The following is a 27,746-nucleotide window of genomic DNA, read 5'->3' on the forward strand; positions in this document are numbered from 1 at the left end:
TGAGCTGGATAAACATACTCCTTACAGACTCCAGAGGCTGACTGGTGATCCATGAACATCGAATAAATAATACACCGAAGCAAAAGATGTCCTATCTCTTGAACAATGGCTCCTATATTACGATATAACTAGGGAAACTTCTAGATGGCTATACTCTAAATACGTGGCTTTCATTCCCTGTACTTAATGAACAAATCCATCGTATTCTCGATAACAGAAATCAAAGAACAAGAAAACCATGCTTTGTCTATTATTAGTCTAACGCGACAAGCATTGCCTCTGTTCTTTGCATCAGGCATTCACACTCTACATTTTTGTCAAAATACCACCTAGTTTTCTGCCATCCTCGACAGCGCTTCCTTTCTCGTGGTATCCATTCTGCAACTCTACTGGTCCACCGGTTATTCATCCTACGTATTACATATCCGGTACTTTGCTCCGCTAAGCAACCCGACATGTGAAGAGGAAGAGATTGATGCTGCCAGATCTCTACAGTCAGTCTAGGTAGCGGTACAAGTTAGATTTCGAAGGCAAAAAAAGAAAAGAAATATATGAGTAAGGAGGTGTATATTATAGGTGACCCGTAATTCGAGCAATCGCAGGGAATTGTGGGGCGGGCCGTCTGCTAGCAGCTTCCGGTTCGACGGACGTCGCGGCGGCATCGGCGGCATGCCCGGCGCTCGTGTTTTTCTACGCGGTTTCAAATGTCATTCGTGCGAAGCTTTCCGTCCGCTTTGTCGACCAGCAATGTCGTACCATTCATGCAGCTGATTTCTAGGTTTCAGTGCACTCTGGGCGCGACGATGACGAGCCAAGGCAAGGATACGCTTTTATTCATAAAAAATTCTGGTTTTCGTTTCGGCGGCATTTTTTGTTTCTGCCAGGTTTAGCTCTACGACATTTGCCATTGCTTTCACGCACCGTCACTGACTGCTCTGCCTGTGGGTCAGTCAGACAGGTGAAAAATGTCAGTTTCACCCTAAGGGTGAAGCAATGAATGCGATAGCAACACAGCAATGTCATACGAAGTAAGGTGAGCGGCTTTGGTAGCAATATGAATTGTAGTAAACATGAGCTGATTAAGTAAGCAGGTGTGCTGCGGCGTAAGTAGACCGACATGAAGAGAGACTCGATGACCACGAGAAGGCGCGTGTGAAACGGTGGTGTTGATGAGAAGCGCTTCCCGTGGGCAGCGCGCGTGCGAAGGGACACACCTGTAGCGCAGCACTGCCGATCCGGGCAGCATTGCGTGTGTAGAGTGCGTTGGAAAATGTGACCCGACTATTACTAACTGTGGTGTGAGCGCGCACAAACAAACATGAATAGATCACACTGAATGACTGCAGACAACGACTGCTAAAACGCTGGCAGCAAGCGCATACGCCGCAGTGGGCGAAGGTACGTGTTGTCTATCGCTGCAACGGAAACTGAGCGGCGAATGCACAGCGCATAGAAAGGTCAGAGCCGTGTGGAGATAAGAGACGGTGAGGGCGAGCGACGAGCGCGGTCGTTGGCAGAGTAGAAGTGCACCCTCCCCCCCCCCCCCCGCTCCCTCGGCTCTGGCTTCCCGCTTCTTTGCTTGCGCGTGGGAGATTTGAGTGCATTCGCTCTCCGTGAGAGCGCGCGTCCCCGCACGCTTCCGCTCGGGCATACGGCGCGCGGCGAAGATTTTATCTATACGGAACCTCACAGCGACGGCGACGGCGACGCCAACGGCAGAAATCCGCTTGAAGTGTCCATATAGTACAATAAAAGTTATCGTTATCCGGTAATGTATCAAGCGTATAGAAGCATTACCTAGAAAATCGGGTGCTGAGGCGATTGCTACAGCGGTGCATGCTGTTCTGTGATCGTAGCTATAGAAACCGATGTCGTCGGTATAACGGCGCAGCGAGCGCTGAAAATGATAACTTTGCGCGCTGTCAAGGGCATTTCTTGGCCGAAACGCGAGGTTCATTTGAAGTGGTACGTAGTTAGACATTCTCGATTTTTTTTTCAAAGATGGCCGTATCGCCGTACGGCTGCGCATTATCTCTACTGTGCTGAAGGAGCTAAGGAGGGCTAGTTGGCTACAAGTATTTTGTATGTATCTCGCTGTGTCCCGCTTAAATTCGCGCCGTAATACGTCGTTACATAATACCTCTATATGTGCATGCGAGTACTGAGATAGTTCTGTTTGCCTGAGTCAATATGTTAGAGAAATAAATATCTTGGGGAATCATTCCGTGTCGGCACTTACACAGCTAATCGCCGCCTGATAAGTGGCACTGTACATTTTCTTTTTGTTCAGGGATGGTCTCTGCCTTGTTACAGTTTTGGAAGTGGCAGCCATTCCTGTGATGCTTGTGCACAGCTGACTCAGCAAGGGTTGCTGCAAGGCAGTAGTTACATGCGTTCAACTTTAACGCTTGAACTTGAGCAGCCAACGGCTGAACGTAGAGCCGACGATGGTTTTGCTAGGCACCTGCAACCGGGTAATCTTCGAGTGGGACAAAGCCGGACTGCAAGCGCAAGTATCTCAGTCAGCTAAGGCGTTGTGCTGCTGAACACGAGCTCGCGGGATCGAATCCCGACCGCGGGGGCCGCATTTCAATGTAGGCGAAATGCGAAAACGCCCGTGTGCTTGCGTTGTAGTGCATGTTAAAGAACCCTAGGTGGTCAAAATTAATCCGGAGTCCTACACTACGGCGTGCCTCATAATCAGAACTGGTTTTGGCACGTAAAACCCCAGAAAGAACGGACAACAAACGCATCAGTGGAATTCAACGGCGAAGCGGTGACGGCGGCTGCGCTGACTCGATTGAACCGGAAGCAGCTTGTAGATGGCCCATCCCACAATCCCTCGCTATTTTATGGGTCACCTATTTCTCACCGCCCCGTTTCAAAGGGTATGCCATTAAATCGTCATCATCAGCCGCAGCAGCAGCCGCAGCGGCGCCAGAGATGAGCTAGGCTACGCCTCATAAATCGCTCGTTTCGGTGGTGGAAGTACCGTTTGTCGTAACGTTGCTTCGATACGAATCGAATTATCGACATGTCCATCTTCAAATGGGTTCTGCCGTGACGCTTGGAAACACTACGAGTAAACGGTTCGAAAAATAATTGCAAAATGATCGAAAAATAATGGTGATTGAATTAAAACTAAAAAAATTTTATCACTATTATTTTTCGATCATACTGCAATTATTTTTCGAACCGTTTACTCGTAGTCTTTCCAAGTGTTACGGCAGAACCCATTTGAAGATGGACATTGTCGATAATTCCATTCGTATCGAAGCAACGTTACGACAAACGGTACTTCCACCGCCTAAACGAGCGATTTATGAGGCATAGCTCATCTCTGGCGCAGCAGCTGCTGCTGATGATTGAATGGCATCCCCTATGAAACGTATTAAGAGTATAATCATTTTTCTTCCTTCGAAATCCACCTTGCACCGCTACCTATGAGTAGAGATGTGGTCGTATGAATCTCTTCCGTGCTTTTCTTTTAACCGATATTGCACCTTCTTTCCACAGGCTGTGCAATCTAGGGGAACGCCACGAATTTCATTAAGTGATAATTATTCAATAGCAACTTTGAAATAAAGTGGCAGTTCCTTCGGAGACATGCCGTACCCACCGGCGAGCATGGGATGACGGGCGACCTTAAGCGGGCTTAATGTAATTAGAAAATTGAAGCAAGCTCTCCGTACAAGACATATAAACTTCTGGATATCGAAACATGCGATTACGCGTGGAAGTGTGGCACGACGAATTTCGGTATCAGAGAGCGCGAGACCTTAATTAATCGACTTGGTTATATATTTTCATTAGACGAAAAGTTGAAATGAGAAAATTTGAGTGAAACACGAAAAACTCCCGATACAACTTTCTGTTGCTCCGTACGTGCTAAATTAGTTTTTCCGAGCGTGAAAGAAGCCCGTGAATACACGCAAAGTGGCTCGAGCGGCCAGTCGCATGGCAATTTTGCGTGTACTCGCGGGCTTCTCGCTCGTTCGGAAAATCACTTTTATGGAGCACGTATTCAGCAACAGAAAGCTGTATCGGGAGTTTTCATGTTGGTCTACAATTTTCTCATTGACGCTTTTCATCAAATTAAAATGTTTATGGGGTTCATTAAATAGGATCATTATTTAATTAGGCGAAATGCAGAAAATTATCTCAGAATCCCCAAGCAACGGCAAACAACAGCCCCTAAGTTCTGTCTGGTTACGTGACATTTGCATATTTTTAAATGCTGATGCATGATAGTTTGAACACCCTGTACATAAGCGATAGTTTGGAATTTCAACTGATGAAAACAAACTTGCCTGCGCATCGAGCTTATTAAGCTGCATTTTTCACTATGTTGAAACTATGTTGAAAATCGCAGATGTCAAAGGCCTTTACGCACACACAAGTACAAGTAAACGCGTTACAGTCAAGAGAAACCTGCTGCACCACTTACCCAATCAGATGTCTCTCTCTCTCGAGGTTGACTCGTTGGTTGTACAGGGTTGGCGGTGAGGCTGGTAGTGCAGGGCCTCCTCGGGGTTGCAGGCTTTCGGATTGCGAGAGGACGTGTCGGCTCGAAGGTGTCAGCTCGAAGGTGTCGGCTACTGTCAGGTCTTGGCTGTGGCAGGGGTTGAGAACGGCGAGCGCGCAGAGGTGGAGCAAGTAGAGCTGGGTGAGAATTAGAGTAAAATTACATGGGCAACGTCTCTGTATAGTGCAACTATTTAAGCATGATCGGCAACATTCAACGACAATACGTCACGTGTAATTGCTCTGCAAAGCACCGGATATGTAGTGAGAGAGAACCTATTTGAAGGTAGGCAGAGGTCTGCGTGCTATATCTACCCTGCTACACTGCACCGAGGATATGTAAATGAACTCTCCTGTAAACAAAGTTCTAACTGAAAGGTATTGAGCACGGCGATAGGTTCTTAAGAATATTGCAGCGATAGTAAAATAACATAAGTAGTGCTTACGAACAGGTTAGTCCCTAACATATTAGACTCGTTTTTTTTTGTAGTTGCTGCACGGTAAATTGCTACAGATAGGCTTGCGCAAAACAGACAGTACCGTTTGGCGCGCATGCCGACACGTACGTTTCTAAACTCTCCTCATTAGGGGCATAAAATTTGTAGGTTTAAGTAATTTTAGAATCAAGTATTTTTTGCCGCACGAAAATGTCCAGAATTTAAATTTGCTTAAAAAAAGCTACGGCCTTATTTCGCCTTTTTTGTCAGCTGAAAATTAAGCCAAGAATAAATTTGCAGCACTAACAGCGGAGTCACTACGGTTGGAAAATGTTCGAGCCAAAAGCGAAGTGCGAAAAAAAAGTGACGGCTGAAATCAATCGCTAGAAAACACGGTCATTAATTCGGATAGTCCGACGCCGAGCGAGTCGCCAGTGATAGTGCCGAGTCTAGTGGCTTCTTCGACTGGTCGCTTCCATCCTCAAAACCCTAGAGGCGCGCACATATTGGTCTTCGCACTCAGAGGCCGAGGACAAGCACGCAAACCAAGCGTATAACACGCTCTGGGGGGTGGGGGGGGGGGGCAATACCAGATGCGAGACCATCCGATTTGGCCTGTAATGCCATAGTTAAAGCTCCCGGCGCTGCCGCGAAAAACGGCGGTCTCGAGATGCCAGCATGCAACGCTTACGGTGAGCCGTCGCCAACAGCGGCGACCCTGCACTGCGATGACGTGGCGGGAAACGCTTTCCACATCCAGCGGCCGTGCGCTTTCAATCTCGGAGACTGCTCGGACCAGAGGGCTCGGAGTGCCTCAGAGCGCTCGGCGTGAGAGGTGAGCGACCGTGAAGAACCAGCAGAACGCAAGGCTCTTGTTGAACCGGCCGAAGACACGGTGGTTCGCTAGAGAAGTCTAGAACGCTCCGGAATAACCAGCCGAAAATGCCATAAACGAGTGCAAAAGAATAAAAACCAGCCTATCGGAACGATTGCCCGGGGCCTCTGTCCCTACACCGTAACGCAATGCTGGCGCCAGGCGGTGCGGCCTGGTACAGGGTGCTATAGGGATCGAAATTATCCAAGAGAAAGGCGGAGGATGGCAAGGTGCGTCCGCTCGCTTACCTCGAGGGCTGTCGAATGGGCCGTTGGCCGGTTCACGAGCTTCGAACGCGGCTGCTGCGCGGGACACGTCGGCACGCCTATCCCACCGCTTCTTCTTTCTTGCTCATGCGAGGCGGCCGAACACGAGCTGAGACCAAGCAAAGTAACTCGGTCAATCAAGAATGCTGATTGACCGAATTACTCCTAATAGAAATGTTGGATTCAAGGTTTCGAATTCATGGATTCATACTGACAAAGAAACGCAGTTTCAGGCCTACGCTTGTGTTATTCCGCTCCCATTGCTGAATTCATAATAGCAGTGGACCTGTAATCCCGCATGTAGTTGTTTATATGTTTGCATAAAGCTCGCATGACTCACATGAAAGAGGAAGAAGCTTGTATATTCGCATATAGCGACACGAAATGTCATTACCGACAGCCACAAGTTATTTTTGTTCAATCGCTGTTATCAAAACTTCAAGTTAGCCTACCGCGCCTGATTTCTCCAAAATCTAATTCACTCAAAATAAAACTCACTTTTGATGATATTTTTCCAAAACACGCAAAACTTCTTCCTGCGCGCATACTTGAAGGTCTCCTTCAAGACCATCTTAGTCAATTTCCGTCTCATTTGGTTATTTCTACGGACGCATCACAAAATTTAGAGAAGGCTGGTGTTGGCATTTTTTCGAATCAACTCAACTGGTCTTCTGCTCTCCGTCTCGCTGATTACACTCCAATATTTCTTGCTGAATTTCTGGCAGTTATTCTTGCTATCCGAAAATTGGGTCCACAGAATTCTAGGGTAATAGTTGTTACAGATGCGCTTTCGGTCTGTACACATTTAACTTCCAATAATCAGTCACACCTACTGAGTATATTTTCGACTCTTGCCCCAGAAAATTTATCCGAAGTCCGCTTTGTCTGGGTCCCCGGACATAGTGGAATCTTTTTAAATGAATCAGCTGACTCGCTCGCTTAGACATCACTGAATGGTCCGGTCATAAATGTTCTTCCTGATTTCTCTTTTATAACAGGAGCTAGATTTAAACGCCTTTTATTGCTGAGTTGCCATGACTCGCCCGTACTTTCTTCAGACGATTTTCAACATTTAAAATTTCGGTGGAACACGAGCAAGTGCCTTTCACGCCAATGTGAGGTGACGCTGTCAACTTTCCGCTGCAGAGTTCCCCGCCTAAATTTTTCTCTTCATAGATACGGTTTATCAATCACTGACCTCTGCTCGTTTTGTAATCAACCGGAGACTATTGACCATTTTTTTCTTTCTTGCCACCGCTTCTCCTCCCTCCGTAGAATGTTTCTGTTATTTCCAAGCAGTAATCTGGGTTTGGCACTTACAACGCCAAACATTCTGTCTTTTGGGGCCTGTCAATTAGGCACAAGTCAGGGTTCTATGATCACTGCTGTTCACAAATTTATTGAAGCATCCGGAAGGTTGCGCTGCTAGGGCACCAACCGTGGGACATGTTATTTTATGTTTATTTTTGTAGTTAGTTTTCTCTTAATTTTTATTTAGTTAATTTATGTATAGGACATCTTAAAATCTGTGTTAAGGAGTTGCCCAAATCTTAATTTTGGTTATTCACCTTTACCATTTTGTTCGTTGTTAGGTGCATGTTTTATTTTATCCAGTGTGGCCAATCCCCCTCGTGGGTGCGAGCCATGTTTTGAGGCAACAACAACAACAACAAATGTCATTACTTCATCTAGGCTCTAGGAAGCAGTCGAAAGAAGGACAAGGCGACGAAATGGAGTCATCGGTCTCTGCATCTTGATGACGTTCCCCAAGCCGCATCCTGATCGCGGTCCTGATCGCTGGCTCCTCGATCGCTGACGTGACCGAGAGGGGATTGGTCAGATTTTAACTGATTTCAGTACTGTGTTCATTCTAAAGGTTGTTTCTTTTTTTTCCTTTCCTCTCCAGGGACCGTGAATGCCGGTCTCTGGTCCCGGCCAGGGCTCGCCCTGGTCGGCTGGCCGTCCCACTGAGTCGGTGCGTCTGGAGTGTTTCCTTCGGAACGGAGTGAATACCTTGCCCGTGGCGCTCGTTCCCACGGATGGTGGATCCATTCGATTGACTGAAGCGGAAATCTTCCAGGAGGAACTGCGTGCCATAACGGAACATTTCATTGACATCTCGGAGGTGAGGCGGTTTGGCAAGACTGACATTCTATGTAAGTCGTCTAACGTTCAATGCCTCAATGACTACTTAACTGCTCGAGATTCGCTAACATTGCGGTTCTTGCATTCCTGCCACCGCATCTTGCATGCGTGAAAGGCATTGTTCGTGGGGTTCCCACTTATATTACTCCTGAGGCCTTATTAAAGATGCTCTCTCCGGCTGGTGCGGTTTCTGTCTACAGATGCAATAGGTCAGTGGGTGATAACCACGTTCCTACCGAGAATATTATTGTCTCGTTCGCCGGCTTAACGCGCCCGTCTGAGGTGAAGGCATGGCCATGATTATTCAGTGTGGAGACATTGACACCTAGACCCCTGCAGTGCCGAAACTGCTGGAGATATGGACACAGCGCGAATGCTTGCAGATCTTCTGTGAGATGCTGCAGCTGTGGCGGCTCTCATTCCGCATCAGCATGTGACGTAGATGAGCCAAGGTGCTGCTTGTGCGATGGAGCACATATTGATACGGATAATAACTGTCCTGGCCGAGGGTGGGAGGTTCAGGTGCTTGAGATTGCAGAGAAACGTCACTGTTCTCGTGCGGAAGCAATAGCAGAAATTAAAGAGCGTGATGTTGCATACGCAGCTGCTGCATCCCGTCAGTCCACATCCCTAGAAGCCACGGTTTCGGCCGCCGTAGCCGCCGCTATTGAGAAGGCAATGCCAAGAGTGATGGAGCGACTTTTCAACACGTTTGCCGAAGGTATTACCGTAATGCTGACTGCTAAATTCAACAGCCTCCTTCAATCGCACTCTACTGTTACTGCCCCCAATTCGGCTACTAGTTCTGCTCAATATTCAAAAGAAACAAACTTGGACAGACAGGCAGAGGTTCAGTCTGATACCTCCGTGGCTTCTCCGCTATCACCGACTGCGCTGCCCTGCACCTCTTTTGGGCACATGAGGCTTGGAACCATCAGCAGTAGACGTAAGAGTTCCCCACTGTCTCCAACTGATTCTCCTAAATCTAAGGCGAAAAAAGGAAAAAAAAAACATTGAACACCACGAGCAGGATGCGTTGCGTTCTGCCGTGGAATCATCCATACTAGGATCACAATAGCATCAGTAAGAGTCCTTCAATAGAATTGCCGCTCTATTTCCTCCGGTTACGTTGACCTTCTTTATCTAGTTCATGATCTAATTCCAGATATTATTTTACTTCAAGAATCATGGCTTTCATCACATCGACGATTTACTATTAATAATTTTCGAACATTTCGTTTACATCGCCCAGGTAGAGGCGGTGGGCTACTAGTGCTAGTTTCCTCAAAAATGTACGACAAGGCAATAACTTTTGAACATGTATGTTCAGACTGTGAAATTTTAGGTTTAGATTTTTACTGCCTGGTTGCGCTGCGTTTACAGTGGCTAATGTGTACTTCCCGAGTGGAGTAAAGTGCACTGATCACCTCGACTCATTGTGCCGAAATTGTTCACATGCAATGCTCCTTGCAGGAGACTTTAATTCCCATCATACATCTTGGGGAACGAAAACGGATGTTTGTGGAAAGAGGCTGTGGAATTGGATCAATGATAAGAATTTTCAATGTCACAATTAAGGTCAAATTACTTTTCTACGTGGGCGATTCTCATCTGCATTAGACCTGACTTTCTCTTCCGCTCAGATGGCTATTTCATCGTGGGACACCTTTGATAATGGAACAAGTAGCGATCATTTACCCATTACATTTGAAATTATGCTTTCAGGTCAGGTTTCTATTGTACTCAAAAACGGCTCATTAATTATAAAACTTATGTCAGCTATAAATGCAGGGGTATCATCGTTAACCCCTAGTGATGAACAACGGAGGGCTGACTCGGTGGTATCGCTTTTACATTCTCCGATTCAGTCCGCTGAGTTTACGGTGATGTCTGGGAGCTCACCGTCAAACTCAGCTTGGTGGAATGTAGCATGTACACGAGCTTATAGGCGCAGAAAAGCAGCATGGAAAAGTCTCAAACATAATCATTCACCGAAAAATTGGCTTGACTATAAATTCTATGCAGCTGTATTTAAAAGAACTGCTGCAAAAGCTAAAGAGGAACAAAAAAAAACGGACCGCATTCATCTTTATCAAATTCAGAAAGAAGATCTGCGCTTTTTAGGTTTCTACGGAGCGCAAAATCTTTCCAGCAGTCCGTATGGTCACATTCCGATGTACTATCCCCCAAAGAAGCGGCAGATTTACTAGATGATATCGCGAAAGGTCTTGAAGCGCGTTTTTCTTCGCTGTGTCCTAGACCTAGAAGGCTTCATAGTTCGACATACGGGTTTGTAGAAGTCACCATGACAGAATTATCCGATGTCATTTTAACTGCTCATCAATCGGCTCCTGGACCTGACCGTATCACAACAGCAATGATTAAATTATTATTTAACTCTTTCCGTAATGAGCTTTTGAATATAGTTAACAGTTCCCTTCAATATACGTGGATCCCGGACTCCTGGAAAATTGCAAAAGTTATACTTTTACTAAAAAATCAAAACCTCGGATATGTCTTGGACAACATTCGGCCCATTTCACTTACATAGAACCTAGTCAAAATAACAGAAAAAGTAATCCATGTCTGGCTCAATGAATTCACTCCTTCCAAGGGTATTCTGTGCTTGAGGCAAATAGGATTTAGGCCTCATTGTTCAATATGGTCAGCTCACGTTGATTTAGAAAGCCGCATTCGACTCGCAGGATTATCAGGAAACGTATCAGCTTTAGTAACTTTAGATATTAAAAAAGCATATGACAGTGTCGAGCATGGAATTTTAATTTCTAGATTAGTGAGCTGTGCTGTTCCAGACTATATAGTGGCCTGGATAGAAGATTTCCTTTCTGACAGAAAATTCTTTTGTTTCAAGGATGGGGTGACATCGCGTACGTATAAACAGACGAGAGGCGTACCACAGGGATCAGTTCTCTCTCCGCTTTTGTTTAATATTTTGTTATCTTCTGTCCCAACTCATCAGGAGGTGCAACTCTACCTCTATGCTGATGACATTGCATTTTTCTCCTCATCACGGGATATCAATACGTTGCACCAAATTTTACAATCTTATTTCTCTGCACTCGAGATTTGGCTGGGCGGACTGTCATTTTCCCTTAACGTTAAGAAATGCGCGTTAATTGTATTTCCACTATCAAATCCCGTTTTCATTTCTATTCATTATCGAAATGAGCCAATACCGCAAGTGGCAGCTATGAAGTACTTGGGGATAGCCTATGATGGTACACGATACTGGCAACAGCAAATCGAAACAAATGCTAGGAAAGGAGAACGTGCAATGGCATTCTTGCGCCGTTTCAGTAATAAAAAGACGGGTATGCGTACGGCTGCGTTGCTGATGATGTACAAACTCTACGTCCGCCCTATTCTCGAATTCGCCTGTGTTCTTTTTTCAGGATGTGCAGCATACAAGCTAAGACCTTTAATACTGCTAGAAAGGCAAGCGCTACGTCTTTGTCTTGGGTTGCCAAGTTTTGTGGCTAATGATGTGCTTTATCTGGAGGCGGGAATTTTCCCGCTTGAGTCCAGGTTTAAGCAACTTACTGTCGTGACTTTTCTAAAGCTTTACTATACATCCCTATTCCGTTTGCAATCCGTTTTCATCAATTATCCTGATTTATTTTTCCGAACACATTGGCGGCGTTATCGACAACCTCAAGTTGTTTTTGTTCAGACGCTGTTATCAAAACTTCATGTTCGCCTACCGTGCCTGATTTCTCCAAAAAACTGATTCGTTAAAGGTGCACTTGATTTTTGATGATATTTTTCCAAAAGACGCTTAACTTCTTCCGTCACGCATACTTGAAGGTCTCCTTCAAGATCATCTTAATCAATTTCAGTCTCACTGGGTTATTTCTACGGACACTACACAAAATGCAGAGAAGGCCGGAGTGGGCATCTTTTCATATCAGCTTAACTGGTCTTTTGCTCTTCGTCTAGCAGATAACACCCCAATATTTCTTGCAGAATTTCTGGCCATCATTCTAGCCATTAGAATGGCTAGAACGAGCTTTGTGAGAGAGCCTTGGCCAGCTCCGACCTCGAAGATCAGCAACGGCTGATTGCGAGGGCCCAAGACGCGGCCCGAGCTCAAGGCATTCTGGAATGAGGACGCCTCTCCAAAGCTGCATTTAGACATTAAAGATGTTTATTCTCTCTCTCTCTAGCCATTGGAAAATTGGGTACCCAGACATCGAAAGTAAATAATTGTTACCGATGCGCTGTCGGTTTGTACAAATTTAACTTCTACAAATCATTCACACCTACTGAGAATATTTTCGACTCTTCTTCCAGACAATTTGTCTGAAGTCCGCTTTGTATGGGTCCCCGGTCATAGTGGAATTTCTTTAAATGAATCATCTGACTCGCTCGCATCATTGTCACTAAATGGTCCTGTCTTATGGTCCTGTCCTGATTTCGCTTTTATAACAGGTGCTAGATTTAAACGCTTTTTATTTCTAAATTGTACTAAATCATCCCTACTTTCTGCAGAGGATTTTCGACATCTAAATTTCCGGTGGAACACGAGCAAATGCCTTTCACGACAATGCGAGGTGACATTATCAAGCTTCCGTTGTAGAGTTCCCCGCCTAAATTTTTACCTTCATAGATCTGGTTTGTCCATTACTAACCTTTGTTCTTTTTATAATGAACCAGAAACTATGGACCATTTCTTTCTTTCTTGCCGCCGCTTCTCCTCCCTCCGCAGAATGTTCCTCATATATCCTAAAAGTAAGCTTGGTTTAGCGCTTACTACACCAAACATTTAGTCCTTTAGTGCGTGTCAATTAGGCACAAGCCATGGGTCAATGATTTCTGCTATCCACAAGTTTACTGAAGCGTCAGGAAGGCTTCACTGCTAGGGTACCGACCGTGGGACACTTCACTTTATTTTTTCCCCTAAGTTTATGAATATGCCCTCTCAAATTTTTTGTTGGCATTGAGTTGAATATTGCTTTGTATTAAATGTGCCTTTCTCCCACTTTGTTTTGTTAGACGCACATTTCAAATCTAATGTTGCCAATCCCCCTGTGGGTACGAGCCATGTTTTTAGGCAACAACAACAACAACAACGAAAAATTCAAGTACTACCGGCATTACCTTTCTTCATAAGAACAAGCTTTTGGAGAGAAATGGTACTGTGCGAATTTTAGGCCCCGTATTTCATAAACTCCTGAGATTTTCAACACTTGTCGCATAAGGAAAACCGTAAACTCTGTCAAACACGAACACTCGAAGTCGCAGTTACTAGGCTACGCCGTCGATTTCCATTTCGAAGGTTTCACCGACAAAGAGCTGGTCTGGTTCTCTGACCAGACAGTTTCTCCTCCGGCGAACCTCAAGCCGATAATTTTCTCGTTTCTTGTGTAAAATATTCTGATTTGCTCAAATTAACCCTAGAAAATACGTTATGCCTTCTTCTTAAATGCTCAAAATTTGCAAGTTTTGAGTGCCCCGACAATTTACAGAGTGACAGGAAGGTTGGCACTTTCTAGGACTTTCATGCGGGGTCAATAACAAGAGTTCCACTGATTCAGTGAATAAACTTTATATAAGACCAAACTGTTCCTTCCCGAAGGTGGGCGGCCACCATATTCCAGGTAGCCATATATAATTCCGTTCGCGAATTAGACAACGCGAGTCTATAACCTGTATATGTTAGACGATTGTTCAGTAAACAATCAGTTGACAGTCAGTGCCGCGTTGTCATTTTTTTTCTTCCAATTTTCCGTGTCTTGTGTTGTGCTGTTACCAACGTTACGATGAATCCTAACCAAGTGGGCCAATTTGCCGTCTTGATGCAGTATAATACTAGTACTCAGGGCTCTTTGTGTCAGCTCACACCTTGATAACCCAGCCTGTTTGGCCGCCATGATTTCCATGTGTGTGTGTAAGGTCAGGGTTGCATCTGGGCACGTCAGACAAGGCATCTGTGCAGTCGGCGGCAGAAGCGTTCGCTTGGTCATTCACGAAGGTTGTGCAAATTTCTCAAGTCCGACTGGTGGCGACAAGTTAGAACTCATAAGGGCTTGCTTCGAATCGCGCATGCAAGTCATCTAGAGGGTACCCCACGTTCACTGGCAGTGGTGCAACATAGCTAATTTCACCAGCGAATTCCTTTGGCGCAGCGTTCGTCCTACGCTGCTGGTGAAGAAGAAAGGAAAACATGTCCACGGCCATGTGCTTAACCTGACGACGACGCACATTCCGGCGGAATACAAGCAGGTCTCGGGTGTCAGCCCGAAGTACTGCTTCGAGCCTCACCTGAACCCCTTCAAGAAGGTGGCCACACCAAGGCCGGTCTCAACATGTGCCAAAGACGACGAAGGTTCAAGGTGTGTTTCAGAGTGTGTAGATGCCATTGCCGGGACGGAAAGATGGCGGGGTGGCAAGGACGTGCTTAGGCTCCTTGTTAATTTTCGTTGTGAAAACAAATTGCATGTGTTAGTAACTGACAAAGAAGGGTACTTCGTTGTTATGAATTCTGCTTTGTATTCGCAAAAGTCTGAGATAGCAGTTGTGAAAATTTTTAAAGCTCTAAAAGCTGAAGCTGTGAAAGTTAAGCAGCAAGCACTATCTTTGTTTGAAGAAATAAATTTGCCACCTATAACAGCTAGCGTAAGGAAAGCGAAAAATGTGTTTTTACAATCTCACTAGGTTGACATGCCTTTCCGGGCTATAGTCTCGTAAAAAGGCAGGTGGCTGTTGATTGTGTTGCGTTTTCTGCAGAAGAATCTTGTGCGTTTAAAATAGTTGACTTTTTCAATATAGCCAATTCTGACACACTCTGCAAGTACCTGAAAGGGAGTTCGGTGGACATTTGTTGTGCCTTCAGTGTAGATGTGGAAAACTTATATTACTTCCTTCCACATGCCCAGGTTATGAAGGGCGTTTGAGACTCCACAGTGTATTGCAATAATGAAGAAGCCTTCAATAATGGTTGCGGTATTTCAATACAAGCTTTTCTTGAAATTCTGTCTTGTTACTTTATGTTTACCTTTGTTTTGTGGCGAGGGGGTCTTTATGTGCCAAAATCGGGGGTATGCATTGGGTCATGTGTGGCTCCTATCATCAGTGACATAGTTCTAGGTTATATTGACAGGCAACTAGAGATGCACCTTGAAAAGCTTTCATGTGGGGTTTTCCGATATGTTGATTCCTTTATACTTATCAATAGTGACATTCACCCCGAGGGTGTTGACAAAATTATGACGGTATTCAGGCAGCATGGCAATGGTCTTGATCTTACTTTCGAAGTCTCTAAAAGTCATCAACTGCAGCTTCTAAACCTAAGATTAACTTTTGGTACAAGTTGTGTGTGCTATAAATATGATCGCAGGTCGGTGAAGCCCATTTTGATCTATAAATCCAGTCATTCTAATGTTGTAAAATGGGCTATAGCGAAGACTTTCCCAAACGCTGTACCTACGAAGTCGTGTTTCCATATGTACAAGGATGTTTGTATCAGGTCAACCGTTTACTGGATGCTGGTTACCCTGAAGTGATCATTTCATCTGTGCGTGAAACTATGGTTCGTGGTGTCAAGAGTATAAATGACAAAGGTGGTAAAACTGAGTCAGAGAAAAAAAGAAAAAAAAAGCGAAGTAGTACCGTATGTATACAAATTTCCGCATGGGATAAAAACGTTGGTTCCAGGTACGGCATCGATGTCTGTTTTTCTGCGAGACATAAAATAGGTCGCATATACATGCCCGATAATTGACAATATGCAGAAGTATAAGCAAGTTAAGCGAAAGTGCACTGTCAATCATTTGAACAGGTGCATCACATCAGCCGAGCAAGTTGTGTATGTCATTCTGTTATCTTGTGTTAGAGAGTAGGTGGGACAAACGAAACAATGTGTGAATGTTCGACTCGGGGAGCATGAGCTGTCTCTTCAAGAGGTTGTTCTAATTCATTTTCCGGTACTTTGCAAGCCGTGCGGTTGTCGCCCCATTTTTTTTAAAGAAAACTAATGTCACCTTTAAACACGCGAGCCTATTGACAAGAGAAATCTCTGAGGCTTACAGATTACAGATTAGGGACAAGACATGTATCAGCGAACCGTCTATCGTTCTTCACGGCAAGGAGTTTCGTTACATTTCTCATCTTGATTATGTGCAAGTTCATCATAGCTGACTTGACGTATCTCTGTGTCTCGCGCATGTCATGATTATTTGATTTTCGCACCTGTATATGTTATACCATTCTTCAAGAAAATGTCAGTTGAGAGCAAGCGCCGCGTTGTCGTTTTTTCCTTCCTATTGTCCGTGTTTTGTGTTGCGCTGTTAAGTAACTAACGAAGAAGGTAGATTAACGTTGGTACAAATTAGAACAAGATGGAGTAGGATGGATTAAAGTGGAATAATGTAGATTGAGGTTGATTCAAATCAGAACAAGGTGAATCATGGTGGATTAAAGCGAAGTAAGGTGAATTCAAGGGGATTGAGGTTAGTACAAATTAGAGCAAGGTAGACTAAGGTGGATTAAAGTGGATTAAGGTAGGTACAAGTTAGAGCAAGGTGGATTAAGGTAATGTTGTGAAGGAGATGTGGCAATGTCTGACATCACGTATCATGGGCGTAACCAATTAGGAAGTCAGAAAGCTTTGCATTCAAATCTCATAGAGATACTCAATGGAGTGTTAATTTGTTTTTGTTCTGGCTGGATGTGTTTTCATCTTGTTACAATCAGCTGTTTTGTTTCCAGAGTTCTTCCTGCAGTAGCCAGGCATCTCGTTGTTGAGAATATTTGCTTCTCTACGGCTTTACCCTAAAGAATCCAGCTGGGGCAATATTTGCAAGCTGCCACGCTCTGACTTAATGTACATTTTCATTTCTGAAATATATGTTCCTATTTTAATTATTGTTTCTTTTCTTGTGTTCTCTGAATCAAATTTGCTGTTTTTTCAATCAATCTCCCTGATCAACTTCCGGAAGCACGTTCGCACTCAGAACGTTGCACTGCTTATTTACGAAAGGGTTTATACCCATGCAATTAGTGCCCAACTCCGCACAATTGTCGGTGTCGACGTGAAGAAGTCTTTCGACGACGTTCATCATTTCGACGACGTGCACCCACCCCACCCTCAAAAACGTCGTCTACAGAAGTCTGGTATGCGCATAATCTCGTACGTCAGTGACTTTCTCAGAGACCGTGCCATTCGCTTCATAGAACAGGACAGCCAGTCGTCCGAAGTCTATCGCGTCTAGTGAGGAACCTTCCAAGCTGTGTCTTTTCTCCAATGTTTTTTAGTCTCACTATGAAACCTATAAAACGCCTATTCCTTCTTCGAAACACATACCATATATGCCAATGACATCTCGCTTTGGTGCGTTACACCAAGTCCGGGTGAAGTCCGTACAAGCTGCTCTGGATGTCATTGATTCATAAACTCGCACATTTGGAGTTACATGCTCTCAGGAAGAATGGGAGTACATTACACTCCCTAATTAATCCCCACACCAGCAAAGGCGAAGCCTATCGGCGCCTGATCGAGCTTAATTTGGCAATTTGGCGGTCAATACTTATCTCCCCCGTAAAGTCATTCTTGTCGGATTTATGTAGCAACAAGGCGGTGCCAACTGCGAACAACTTTGGCGCACACTAACACAAATCAGTCAGGTCCCCTACATGATCAATGCTATCACCAAAAGGTGTTCAGGTCTTCATGAACTAGAACTCAACAAAATAGTGAAAGGTGCCATCTATTCACGCATCATATGCGGCCTCCCTTACGTCACCATCAGAAGTACAGAATGCCGCCTCCTCGAAGTAGCACTTCGAAAGTTCCGCCGCATTGAAATGAGAGTACCCAGCTCTGCCATGACCACTTACCTTCGAGTGGCTGCACTCCATAGCACGCTCTACGATAAGCTGCAAGCGCACCTCCAGGGCAAACAACATCTCGCCTCATTTCATTAAGGCCACGAAATCCTCCGTGAACGGGGCTATGACACCAGTAGCCTCCCTGCTATTCCTCTAAATCTTCCACTACCAGCTCCAAGACTTGGTTATTTCCCGTAACATGGAATAAAAATCCGAAATATAACAATGGACGCCGTCAAGCCAGAGCTGAGAACCACCAAACTCCCTCACCTGAGACATATTAGGTCGATGCTACTCACACCACGCACAGAACCACCACGGCAGTTGTGGGCCCAGGTGTCAACATCGTGCGTCATCACGAAGCAGACTCAACCCCCACTGACGCTGACGTCCTAGCCAAGGCAAGCTACTTGCCTGCGTTATCAAAGCAAACACACAATTACTTTTTGCAGCGATACCAAAAGTTTCCGTCGGGCTTTCGAATTAAGCACTGTGCCACCCAACCTACGAGTGACATTAACATCCCACATGCAGACCCCCTCATGCCTACATGTCCAGCTTGTGCAGGAGCCTGGCCACCAGGAGTCCCGGTTACTGAGGAAGCTCGTAACCTAGCTCGTGAAACCTCTACACCGTGCACCCCCATACCGTGGCATGAAACGTATTGCCCGAGCGCGCAGCAGTCTGAGCACCGAAAGTAACGTGGCGCAAACCTCAAAGCACTGCTCCCTCCCCCATACCCTTCTATGCGCCTTCATAATGCGAACCTCATCACGCCGGCCAAGACACTGACCCTTCGAATGACGCTACATAGAACCCCATAGAGGAGCGTCGCGGCCGCATGTACTGCTAGTTGTGGGGGCTTACTCTGATGCTATCCAAGCATACCGGATCTGTCCCCGAGCATGTTTATCACCATTCTCCTACGTCTTCCACATTTCAACTTGATAAAGTTAGACCAAGGCCCCATGGGGCGCACAGTAAATGCTCTGGCCTCGGCCGCCTCCACGTTCTCCATATTCAAGGCACCTCACTACGCACCTGACCCCCGACAGCTTCGTTATTCTTGCTTTTATATAAAATGGCGATGCAGACAAAACATCGCCACAAAAGCATGTCTTGCTCACTATATAATGTTCCAGTTCCTTTTTTCCGGGTGTAGAGCGACACTGACGATCTTATCCATACTGACAGAACCTTCGTGTCATTGAGGTGACAACTATGGAAGTAACCTGTGTGATATGCGTACGTGTCAATATAATGTATTACCATTGTGTCTACGTTTACTTGATCCCGTGAAGTTATCCTTGCCTATTACGATGACTTACCCATCTCGGCCACTTTCTCTTAACCAATACTCTAACCTTCTTCTGCTGATCTCCACCTGCTGATCTCGTCACTAGCTGCTTTCCTTCCACAGACGGTCAAATGGTAACGCTAGCACTCAAATCCTTCTGGTGATATCCGCTTTATCTGACTCTTGAAATCGTCTGAATCCATTTAAAAACTTCATTTTTTGAAGGGTATTGATGTTTGCTCTTTCTCAAATGCATTCTAACGGCGCTCTTCTCCAACGTAAACGCTCTTCACCAATTACACTGAAACATTACTGTACCAGTGCAAGGGAGACTGCTGTTGTGTGGTTTTAACTAAAATATTAAAGTAACAAAAACACTCAGGTTAGCATGTGGTACACGAATGACGTCAGCAAAAGCACCTCTACATCGCATATATTATTCGCAGTGTTTCGAATAGTTTCGCAAGGCTCATACGAATGACGTCAGCAAAAGCACCTCTACATCGCATATATTATTCGCAGTGTTTCGAATAGTTTCGCAAGGCTCATCACTGACAGGTAAGCAGTCAATGATTGGATAAAGATAATAAGGAGTGATGACGGGTTATATAGGTCTCATGACCACTGATAATAGTTCGACGCAGATGGCTAACGCGCTAAAAAGTGATAAGGGCTATAATGGTCCGATGAGTTCTGAGAAGGTCTGAGAAGAGCTGATAAGGACCGGATCAAGCTCGAGAAGACTGATAAGGACGGATAATGACTCATAAGGGTCCGAATAATTACGATAAGCTTGGTAACCACCTCTAAGCGTTGATAACTGTCGAATTAAGTACGATAAGGTCGATAACTACCAAAAAGGGTTGATGAGGGCCCGATTACTTGCGATAAGGTTGATAACAACGACGAAGGGTTCATAAAGGTCGAATCAGGTACGATAAGTTCGATAGAAACCTAGGGGTTCATTCAGAAGGATCGCATCGAGTTAAATAAGGTTGATAAGCACCGATCAGAGTTGATAAGGGTTTTTGCTGGTCGGATCAAGTTTGATAAAATTTGTAATGACACCTGGCCGCATGGAGATAAGCAAGTGGCACAATCCATACGCTTACTTAGCGGCAGTGGACATTCTGCATAATTGTTTCGTTGCCAACTTCATTTCTTTCGTCATACGCGTATTGTGTTTGTCAATTCAGGCACATTCACACTTCCACATCCAATAATGTGTATTAGCCGAGAATGCGTACATATCGAGTGGCCCATAACCAGCTGCAAAATCTCCTAACCAAAGTTGTCTTTTAACACTTGAAAGACCGAAGCACCAAGTACACAAATGGGAAGATGTAGTAGAGTTAACAATAGCATCATCCAATTTCCTGGCTGCATTGACAAGCGCGGAATCTTCTGTGATCGATAAAAAGCATAACTACATCATTTCATCTCGTTTTGTATTTCATATCTATCAAAACTTGCAACCAAACTTACTAAACACACTAATTGCATCGCACCACGAATGGCGCAGTTGTGTGATTCACAAACGCTCAGGTAAACACCCACACCGAACACAATATACGGAAATTCCGAGCTCTAAACTTTAAAACATAATGTGTCTATAATAGACGGGTACTCATCACAACGTAAGGTAAAGAAATTCCACATTATCACAATATAATGTTCGATTCTATGAATATTGAGGTTGTGAATACAATTAAATTTCTTGGTGTAACCTTCTCCAGGAACTTGCAATGGAATGACCACATAGACTCAATTCTCCAGAAGCGCAGCATCACAGTTGGTATGCTAAGCCGCAATAGATAATCATTCCCCCACTTCTGTTATCATACTGCTTTATAATGCTTTGCTTGCCTTGCAGATCAAGTACGGTCATTTAGTATGGGTTACGAAATCAGACTTTAACAATGTGCTGGTCATGCTGAAAAGGACGCTACGTATCATTTCCAATTAATCCAAAACTGAATACACCACACCTGTCTTCGATAGGTACAACATAAGGAAAATTCATGAATTTTACAGATACTCTTAAGGGAGTATTGCTTCAGCATAAAGAAAGATCATTTTACGTTAGTGGAAATCACCAACCTGAATCACAATGTACCTGCCACAACGGCCGCCGCACAGAAACATGAAATGTTTAAGACATAGGACTAATTATAGCAAACATGTTTGAAAATATTTTACCGAGGTTATTAAATTTTTAATAGGTATAGACACTGATGTTGGAAAAGGAAACGCTCCCAAATTAAAGGCTATTCTACGTTCTTATACTTAGGGATTAGTTGTAAAATGTTGTAACACATTCTTCCCTCAAAAATTTTTCCATATCGCTTATCTCTTAAAACTGATTTGGAAACCTTACATTGCTTTGTTTATGGGCTTTTTAAACCCAGTTTTGTGTTTTTTTACCACTGCTGTGCCAAGTGTATAGAATACAGGACCAGTCGAACCTCCAAAGGGCTTTTTACCTGCCGTCCTCAACATTGCATTTGCCTTGTAATGTTGGAATATTTTCACTTGATAATGATCCCCCACATGACTGTCTCATGGTACAAGGAGGACCAGGACGATGATGCGAAACGCCTGACAGGCAGTTTTTCTGCTAACGTAGGAGAATTATTATTTTAGTGATTTTGTCGCTAGATTTAGCTACTTGTCTGTTTAGCGACAAATTTGTCAACTTAGCCCCTGCCGACTTTTGCAACGACGGGACAGAACAAATGGCGACATGTTAGCGACTTCTAGGATAGAAAGTTTCTTTCAGAATTGCCTTCTATAATGCAATTTCTTTATCAGGAAGCCCATGCAAGCAAGCGGCCGAAATTTGCAGTGGGACGCGTGGACTCTGATTTTTATGCAGAAATGGTTGCCCTGAGGGTGTGCTCACAAAATGCAAGTTTCTGTTTTTTCGAAACCTATTCAAGTTGGCCTTAACACTCCGGATAATGCACATTCACTAAATAGCGTTAGATGGTGGACATTTACTCTCTTTATTATGATATTGGAAAGGCTGCAGCTTAAGCACAAGATTAAAAAAAACTGTAGGATGGCGTACTCCTTCACGCGAAGCCTGAACACACTATTTCTGTATCACATGTGTTTTGGACAAATCAATACTGCGAAGAGCCTTCATGTAGACCAAGGTACCTGCAAGAAGGTCTCGTAATCATCAGAAATTGTGTGTCTAGCAGAATTTCGCTATCCTTCAAGGAGCGCCGAGAACTTGGCAACTTTCACTGATAACGTGGGATCAAGGGCATTTGCCTGCGAAGCAAATCTGATATCTTACGTTCTTTTGAAACATGCTGAATTTGTAACCTCACAATATGAGTGTATATGCCAAATTTCAGCTGTAGTAAATTTGAGCAATACTAAAGAAAAAGCCCACTGCACCACTGGTAAATTTACTCATTAGGCCCTACTCACACGGACCTTAAAGAAATGTGGTGCGTTCCGATAAAAGTTATTTGACATGCCCGTGCTCGCATATAATATAGTGTTCGAAAACGCCTGTGTTGCCTAAAATTTGTGTTACCTAAAGCATCCGCAAAATTAAACGCAAATTTTGCCAATTTCTTATTTCGCTTTAGAAATGCACTTCAAAAAGTATGGTAACACTGATCGTGAACGTGATAAGTGAAACCACTACACGTTGAAGAGAGCATTGCAATCGGCGTTATAACGAGTACAATCTGAATGAAAACACGCACCTTCAACAACAAACAGCTGCTCCAGGAGGCGCCATTGGCCCCTTTGGTGTCGACGCCAGTTTTCTGACCTCCGCCGTACCAGAGCCTCATCCGTCAGGGGGTGGCTCGCTCTCAAGGGGTCGCTGTCTGTCCAGAGGTTCCTGCCAGTCTCAAGGTCCCAGACAGTGCCAAGACCACAGCCAATCCCGGGTGTGCAGCCCAGTGAGGACCAGGCCCTGCAACTAATTCGGGGGCTACCGCGTCCACTCCCGGAGCAGCAGCCAATCGAGAGGTTGCTACCTTTCCGTGGGTCGCTGCCATTCCAGAGTCACCACCGGCCAAGTAAGCACTGTCAGTCCGCCCGTCTCGCCCCAGCTGCTGAAGAGAATATTGCATGCAATCGGGAGCTGCACACCGCATCAATAAGAATAAATTCGCGTAAAGGGAAAAATGCGACGACAGCTTCACTTTACGCCTCCCTTTTACGCCACGAACGGGTTGCACAGTGAGCCGTGCTTCGCAGTGCCGCCTACTAAACCACGTAAGTTCAAAGGATAATTGGAGACCAAATACGTCAGTTTACAAGGCGGTGTTCAAATGTTGAAACATTAAACTTAAGGTTCGCGCCAATTCCCTTCTACTTTCTGATATATTAATGGGCCGTGCAATTGGTAAGTAAGCGGGTAATTATTGTAATAAATTCAATTATTGAAGAGAATTTTTCTTGCAAATGAGGCCTCGGTGGACAATTTGTCGGTAGTAGTGCGATTCGACAAGCTTTGGAGGCTACTTTTTAGCAAAAGTGCCCAATTTGCAGTACAATTATGCGACACGTCATAAAAAGACAGTTGGCACCAAGCATGTAATTTTCTTGTACTGCTGACAAACGTTTGCTCGAAGTGCGACGGTACAGATGTGCAAGCTCCACGGCAAGGCCACTACCTTCGCCAATGGGATACAAGATACACTTTAAGACGCAGAGGCCCAATGGGAAAACTCAACGGCGACAATAATGACAGCGCAAGCGCTTCATGAGCCGCCATCTGGTCTTCCGCCGGTCACCTAACCACCGGCTGACCAGAGGGCACTCTCAGTTTATGGGGTGGTTTTAGGTCCAGGGGTTGCTGCCAGTCACGTGATCACAGTCTGTTCCAGCAACTAAGCCAGTCCCGGAGCCGCAGCCCATTCCGTGGCGGCTACCTGTCCACGGGTCTTTGTAAGTTCACGGGGGTCACCGCTAGGACACAGTTCACCGTAGCAGCGTCACATGCTTGAATTCGAAATATTCTCATGCTTGAATGAAAAGCACGCATAACATACCTGATAAAATCAAACGTGGTGGTGACAAATAGTCCCCTAGCCGTTTGAGTTTATCAGGTATGCTATACATGATTTTCACCCAAGTATCTTTTGTATACATCTTACTTTTTTTCCCTTCGTCAAAATTTAACTTTGCCCCAAATGGATGGTTGAATGCATAGATGCTATGAGCGTCTCCTTTGGAACGGGGCGGTAGGTTGAGCTACCAAGCTCTTATTCTTATATTGACTAATGTCCTGCGTGTCATAAAGAACAGGAAAAAAACCTTCTGCGCATGCCAGCGCCGCTGGCACCACCACCTTCTGTCCCTATATGAAACTTTCGGGGAAGTTTCGTGACCATAAGAAAAAGTATCAAATGCCGCTGGTCTTACTACGCCTTTTCACCGACACCCTGAATTTGGCTTTGAGGTGAAGACGCGCACTGCGTTGCTGGTCTTTCATATTCATTAAGTTGACTATCGCCAGCGTTGATGTCTTAATGCGCGTTTTCACCGTCACCTTGGTTAGATGACAGCTTTATGGCTGCAAGAAATTTCGGTACTGGTTCTTCTTATTCACTGTACTGCTTTACGGAAACTTCGTATGGTGCCTGTTGGATTGTATCCAATTAACGGCAGATGTGACTGTCATTATAGTTCAATCAACAAACTTTATCCACGCTATTACTTCCTCTCAAGCAATGGCGATAAGGCTATGAACCGGTTCTCTAACTTAATATTAATACGTCAAAGACAAAACTTATTTGTTTTCACAATCGTCTGAAAAAAAAACAAGACATCGATAATCAGTTTGTGCTACACAATTCAAATTGTTCTCCATGTCTGTGTAAACCTTTAGATTACGTGACTTCTGTAAAATAGCTCGGTTTGTACTTCGATAGTGATCTTTACTGGAACTCCCACTTAGATTACGTATGCAAACGACTTCGTGCAGTATCTTGTGTGCTATACAGTTTGAGGTATTATATGCCCCTTTCTGTTCGAAAAGTTGTTGTACATGCCTTTTGTTATTGTGTATTAAGGTACAACATAACACTGCATGGTAATTGCGCAATTACCTGGCAGACTAGGGTCAACTCTATTCTCCGTTCTATCCTAACGAACATCAGCTGTGATTTAATCTTTAATGACAAAAGTGACGTTTTCAAAACCATATTTATGCCGGACTTTCATCAACTACTACAGGAAACTGTTGTGCTGGCATTTCTGAGAAAGTAGTATTTTCAAGGTAAAGCACGTTCCCGCACGTTGTCTGCGGCCTAAGAATCTTTCCCACGTACCCAGGCGTTGTACAAGATATGACAAGAGATTACGAGACTATTATGTTCCTTAATATTTTAATAAATTGTCTCGAAGTGCCTTGCGCGCTCACACCAAATAAAAGGTAAAAAAGGGCTCAGGCAAAGTGACTAGTCGCCCCCGGGGAACGACTCGCTTCCTTTTGAAAAGCACGTCAATTGCAATAACTGTTTGGTTCCACTGCCTGCCAGGCACTGCCGCTCAAGCCCTATGTAGCTTTGGCAGGCCTGACATATACACTGCTTTCTTCGTAACTTTGCAGATTAAAGTATTGTTATTATTATTATTATCATTATTATTATTATTATTATCTCGATGCAGAACCTAATAAAGAGAAAAAAATCTTCGGCATTGTGGAGCAAAATTGCAATTTCATTACAAGGCACGCGTTAGTGTGGCTACGTGGATTATTTTCGACTATATGGGGTGCTTTAACGCGTGCCTAAATTGTACTACTCTACTGTGAATAACTCTGGTAGCTGGTATGCTTTCATCTTGAACAACTCGAGACACCCAGAGCAGAAAACAGACAATAGAAAGAAAGACTAGGTGGCTAAACAAGCATTAGAATAATATACACCACGGTGTAAGAAGATAGGTGTTCCGACGGCGCGCCCGCGCTGGGGCGAGAGAGCGGCCACTTCGTGTGACCGGAAGTGAGCGCCGCCGCTAGGGGCAGCCCGTGTTCAGGAGGCCTTGGAGAAGCGGCGCAACAGTGGATAATTTACGACCTCCGTCAGCATTTAAACACCCATACCCAAAGATATGCAATTTTTCGTTATTTAGACGCCAAATCCTGAGTAGGTAGAAGGTTTCATGCCACTTACAGTCAAAATACCGTCATTTCGAACACGAGAGAGACGCGTCGTCTGCTCGGGCAGACGGCGCGCTGCGCTTACCGCTGCTCGCCGCGTCGGAGTCAATCGGAATGTCGGCAGAAATATAAAGGGACGCTCCTCCAACCAAGTAGAGTCGTTTTAAGCAGGCGAACAACATATATTCATCGAAATAAAGCACTTCTGCCGCGCGTGCCCTTAAATGCGACAGCACAGCGAGTGAAAAAGTGGCCTCCAGAACAGGTGCTGCCCCTGGCGGCAGCGGCGTGCATAGAGTCACACTAAGGGGCCGCGCCTCGCACCGCCGTCGGATCACCTTCCTTTTTTACACCGTGATATACACTAACTCTTTCTCTCCAAAATCCTTGGGGCTAGCTACACCAAAGGTGATGTTCGCACAAAATCGCTACGTCGAGAACTCCTCGCTGATTCTTTTCTACACAGCGACGCCAAATACGGAGAAAGAGGCAAATAACTTAGATAAACATGCTTCACCTAAGCGACTGTAATAAATCACCATAAATTCCCCGCCGACACCCATGTTTACCCTGGTGTGAGCATTGGCGCTCTGTAAAAGGCGTAATAAATCCCTTGCACTGAGACGCATCATGCGTGGTCACGTACTCCACTAGACCGTTAAAGAAATTAAATTCTGGGGTTGTAAGTGCCAAAACCACGATGTGATTATGAGGCACGCCGTAGTGGGGGACTCCGGAAATTTCGACCACCTGGGGTTCTTTAACGTACTACACCATTCGCGAGATTGGCGCAGATTTGTCTGTGAGATACACGTGGCCAGCCACTGTAAAAGTGCAAACAAAGCTTCTAATGAAACCCTAAACTAAGATGCACGGTAGATCCGCAGTCACCATTCACTCACGTGCGCTGATGTGGATCCTCGGCTGCGAAACAGACGCACTTCGTGGCGCACAGATTAGGCTTCCCAGAGGACTGTCACCGAGGTGGTTTGTTCCGGTGAACTTGACGGTTAACCAAGAGCAGCGTGACGAGACCTGCGCCGGTACAAGCAACAGGTAATTGTTAGTCACACGCCCACATCGGACACACTAGAGAAGCTTCGAACGCACCCGAAGTGCACGAGCTGCCTCAGGAACGCTGTCACGTTGTCGCACGTAGGTCCTCACGAAGCAAATGGCTGAGCGCGACCGAGATTCTAGGCGCGCGGCGCGTTCATCG

General features: G+C 45.0%; 1 long non-coding RNA gene across 5 annotated transcripts; it reads right to left on the reverse strand.

Moving 5' to 3' along the window:
* Nucleotides 1-4,453: 4,453 nt before the first annotated feature.
* LOC125940650 (uncharacterized) lies at nucleotides 4,454-27,746 on the reverse strand. Of its 5 annotated transcripts, none has more exons than XR_007463845.1 (6): nucleotides 27,638-27,746; nucleotides 27,430-27,562; nucleotides 23,394-23,468; nucleotides 23,115-23,335; nucleotides 18,363-18,506; nucleotides 4,454-4,662 (listed from the first exon to the last, which is right to left on the reverse strand). It is a non-coding gene; the product is annotated as an uncharacterized LOC125940650 (long non-coding RNA). The 5 variants fall into 5 exon arrangements; XR_007463848.1 differs by having other exon boundaries at nucleotides 23,394-23,471; XR_007463844.1 differs by having other exon boundaries at nucleotides 23,115-23,468.

The sequence above is a fragment of the Dermacentor silvarum genome, chromosome 10, assembly GCF_013339745.2.
Source record: "Dermacentor silvarum isolate Dsil-2018 chromosome 10, BIME_Dsil_1.4, whole genome shotgun sequence".
Classification (NCBI taxonomy): domain Eukaryota; kingdom Metazoa; phylum Arthropoda; class Arachnida; order Ixodida; family Ixodidae; genus Dermacentor; species Dermacentor silvarum.